Source organism: Drosophila arizonae, chromosome 5 (genome assembly GCF_054131065.1).
Source record: "Drosophila arizonae isolate 15081-1271.41 chromosome 5, UAZ_ARI_1.0, whole genome shotgun sequence".
NCBI lineage: Eukaryota > Metazoa > Arthropoda > Insecta > Diptera > Drosophilidae > Drosophila > Drosophila arizonae.
In genome coordinates, this window is record NC_142925.1 from 9,943,806 (window position 1) to 9,948,755 (window position 4,950).

Consider the following 4,950-nt stretch of genomic DNA (forward strand, 5'->3'; position numbering starts at 1 on the left):
GAATATGTATGTGTGTGTATGTGTGTGGGTGGCAATTTGTACAAATTACTTAAGCTTCGATTTGCTTTATTAAAAGCAAATGCGAATGAACAGAAAAATAGCTAACGCTTAGCAAAATAAGTAAAAATTTGACGCTTGGCTGCATATGACTTGAAAATACCTTATAGCTTAGGTTTACCTATTGTTTGGCATATGACTGTATAACCATAAAGAATAACTAAATATTGTATATAAATAAAAAATTTTGTATATAATGCATGCAGAGGAAGCTAGACACAAAAAGCGAGCTACTTTTATATGGCATAAATTTGAAAAGATTCGACAAACCAAGGTTAAGCCTTCTAGCTCATAGATCTCCTATGAATTATGATAAAATTAATATATATACATATATTATATATACATATATTATATGAAGAATATATTTCAGAAACTTTATACAAAATCTTGGCTCTATAGATTTCACAGTCTTCGAGTTATGCTTAAGAATCTAAGCTCAACATTAGGGATTTTGAGAAATACCTCTAATTTCTAATTGAGTACAGGGTATATTTGATAATAAATTGCCACGCCTCCGCAAATCCGTGCTCAGCAATTGTCAGTGGCCCATCATTCGGCTAAACATTTTCGCGTTGGCGTAGAAAATAAAAACACGTTTTCAATTTAATTAAATAGAAAACAAAACAAAAAAAAAAAAAACGTTTTCATTGTTTTGGGTTTCGGCTGCCCTCCTGCCCTAGATAGCCCTCTGCCAACCTCCAACCTCGCCCAACACAACAACACCAACACCGCCACCACCACCACCACTCATCGTCCTCTTCGTTGTCTACATGAATTGTTAGCTTAGCCAACAAAAATTGTTTGGCCATGTTCAAATAATAATGCAAATTGTTTTGCAAATGAAATTATATAATGAATTTGGCTCGGTCAAAGTTTTTTGATAAATTAAAAAGAGAGCCAAGGGGAGAGGAAGATATGGACAGTGAGAGAGAGAGAGAGACGGCGAGAGGGCGAGTAAGAGAGGTAGCTATAGATAAACAGCAAGCGCTGAAGCTGTGGTATTTTTATCAATTAATGATAAAAGCCCCCCAAAGTGATAAAAACTCTTTCTCAGCATATTTCATGAAGTTACGCAGCCAAAACAAACGATTGCAGTCATCAAAATTATGAAAATTTAAATTCATTTTGGCTAATTAATGAGGATGCGGAAAGTGTTGCAGCCAAAAAGCGTTAAAGCAGATGTTAAGCCAGTGATTGCGTCAAAAACTGATTGCGAATTATCATTTTTATAGGAAGGAAGCAGCAGTGCGAGGGGAAGGGGGAGGGTGGAGGTGGAAACAGAAGCGGAGGGAAACAGTCGACATAAATAAATGAAATGAGCTCTTTAAATGAAGTGATTTCATTTGCAGTAAAACATTATTGTTGAAGAGGCTTATGAATACGCTGTAAAATGAGCGTTTGATGGGTATATGCGATGGGTATGCTTGAATATAAATCTATGAAAATAGTAGGTATCGTTTAAATTGATACAAATGCAAAGTCAATTAAGTAACATATAATTGTATATGTAATTTATTAATATTTTAAAATGTTATACAAAATTAATAATTTAAATTTATAAAAAATATAAATACAATAAAAAATTAATATATAGTAGAAAACAAAAATTTAATAAGAAAAAAAATAGAAACAATTAAATTTTAATTTAATTGAAAATTAAATAATTATTAATTTAATGAAAAAATAAATTAAATGTTATTGAATTATTTTTTTTTATTTTGAAGAATTAAATAAATAAATATTTTATATAAAAAAAAAAAACAGTCAAATAACAATTAAAAAATACAACTATTTATAGCAACACAGCTCTTTGTATATATGACAGATATATTTCAGAAATAACGTGTTACACACATACATATATATTTTTTTATACTTCGTATATCATCATCATATCTACATTATCCTCAGTTAACTTCACATCTCCATAAAACATTTCCATCTGTTTTACTGTCCCATTTCAAAAATGTTTTGCTTCGTCAAGTATCAGCGATAAATAACGCGCGCTCAGCTCTGCCAGCGACAACCCTCATAGTGTGTCTGTGGCAACTCTACCCTACTCAGGGCAATCTAGTAAATTATCATTTTGCGGTTGCGTTTTTGTCACAAACATGGCTAATGCGCCGCACAAACTATAGCTCTGTAGCTGTTGGCCAGTTTGGCAGACGCTATCTGATGCCTCAACCGCCCTGGCCACCCCCTCAGCATCGCTGGTTGTTGCTGCTTTACAGTTCCATTAGCAGGCAGTAAAATATGTAAATGCTGGCAAATAAATCGCAGACGACAATTTGACAAGTTGGGCAGCAGCAGCAGCAGCAGCAGCAGCAGCCACAGCAGCAGCAGCGAATGCGAAAGCTAAAAGAGCGCGACATTCGTTTAATGCGAAAAGGTAAGAGGTAAATCCATCAGCGGATACCCCCATCTCCCCTTCTCTCTCTCACTCACACTCACTCGCTCTGTCTCTTCCCTTTGCCCAACGAATGATGAGTTGCGTTTACACACATAAATACGCAATACGCTTAAGTACTCGGCTCTGCTGCGTTTCGTTTTCGTTTTCGATTTTCGCGGTCGCCGCTGCTGTTGTTGATTTTGCGTTGCTCTTCCGCCACAGCCAAGCCACGCCCCCTGCGCACCACACGCACACACACATTGACACTCACACGCACACACACCTCACCTCACCTCTCCAGCTGCGCCCACATTTGCAATTCAATGCGGAGCTTCCTCGCGCACACACACACACTCGCACACACACACACACACACTCGTCACACACAACAATGGCAACAATAATGCGAATTGATGAAGCGTGAAGGATTTCAGGCAATTGCCGGTTCAGAATTACGTTGCATATTCGTATATCACACACACACACATACGCAAACACCCACACACACCCACACAAGCATACGTAGGGCTTATTTGGTGTGCCAGGAAGAGCTTTTTAGGCCGGAGATATGTGAGGCATTATCATAGGTCGTAACTGTTGCAGGTAAATTTCAGGTCAAATGTGAGTTTCGACTAAGTAGGTGAACGGGAAGGAGCAAGGGGAATGCAGAGCGAGGGGAGTAGGCAGGGAACTGTGTAATTTTAATTGCAAATTGAAATTCAATTTATGCTGACATTGATTTCAATTGTAAAATAAATATACTCCGTAATTAGTAAAGTTGGGATGATTACAGATCATAAACCAAAGTAAATTTTGTAAAGTTGAATCAAAGGGTCTTTATGAGAACATAGAACATAGAAATATATCCAGAGCATCTAAGAGTGAATCAGTAATATATATCACTTCTTATAGTGACAACAACATGACTAGGAAAGTGATATTCACCATATCTACTACATTTACAGGGTATACAATACGGCATATTAAGTATTTATAAAACAGCTTAATGCGGAATTAAAACAATTGCAATTAAATATTATGTTTAAATTATTTTATGGGAAAGATAACACACCAAGATATATCTATATGTATAAAGTTGTTTATGCTGATTCATATATATACATATGTATATATAGAGAGCATGAGCATGTGTGAACTGACTTTATAAATCGTAAATAATCCACGCTAATTGCTTATTCATTTCCAACAGTTTCCAAGTTCATCGAAAATTCTGTTTAATATCCAAAGAGAATTTTTAGAAATAAATCGAAATGGTTTTAGACCAATCGAGTTGATGAATATATTGATTTTTAATCGAATCAGAAGGCGTCAAAAAAAAGAACCCTTTATATATATCAGAGTTTTTGAAAAATAAAAATAATAAAAACAGAAACGGGTTCAAAGAGTTGCCGAGTTACAGTTACAAATTCGTTAGATTTAGCTCTGCAAAAAATAAAATACAATAATAGGCAAAATTGTGAAAGGAAAATGGGCGAAAATAAAAATTAAATTCGTTTGCAGCTGAGAGAAAACTAAAATTGCGCTGTCAGGGAAAATGAAAATAAATTCCCAAAGCATTTTAAATATTTTACGCGGAAACCATAGAGGCAGCAGCTGCGTGTGTGTGTGGGGAGGAGGGGCGTGGCATAAAGCCAAACTCTTTTGTCGCACAACAAAACTTTGATTCCGCGATGCGGCAAATGGAGCGAACAACAGATGAGCTGCAAATTTGCATAACTGAATGTGTGTGTATGTGTGTGTGTGTGTGTGTCTGTGCTTGTGTGTGACTCTAGTTCTCTGCTGCCAAATAAACATATTTTTGGTGGCTCTTTTAAGCAGTTGGCAGGCATATAAATATCTGCAAAGCGCATTTAAGCCGCCTCGCCTCAAAATAATATAAATAAATAAAGGCAAATAACAACGAAAACAACAACAAAAAGTGTCATGAACTGGGCCAAGCTGTAGAAAACGCACATACACCGAAATTGGGGCGAACGCCTGGTGGGCGTGGCTGCCACATAATAATAATAAATATTCAGTTCAGTTTCAGTTTTAGTCGACTTTTCTCTTGCCCACTTTTCGCTTCCTTCTTTTTTTGTTGAGTGCATGAATGAAACTGCGATATGAATGAAAATGAATATGAAAACCCGAACGCCCCCACCTACACACACTCACACTCACCATGCACTCTCTGTGTGTGGGTGTAAGCTGCTCGGCAAGTAAGTAAACCAAATGCGAATATGAACAGGGATTTGCATTCATAAAATATATCGCAGTCAAGGCAGATGCCCCCAAGCCATGCCCACAGGTATCGTCAGCTTTGTGTTTGTGTGTGTGTGTGTGTGTGTGTCAACTTTCACTTTGTATGTGTGTGTATGTAAGTATTATTTGAATTATGCAAATCGCTAGCATGAAAAACAAATATTAAACTTTTCATGAAAGATTCAAAAATTAAATAAAATTTTACAAAAGACATAAAACCAAACGGTTGCGCTCTCCCT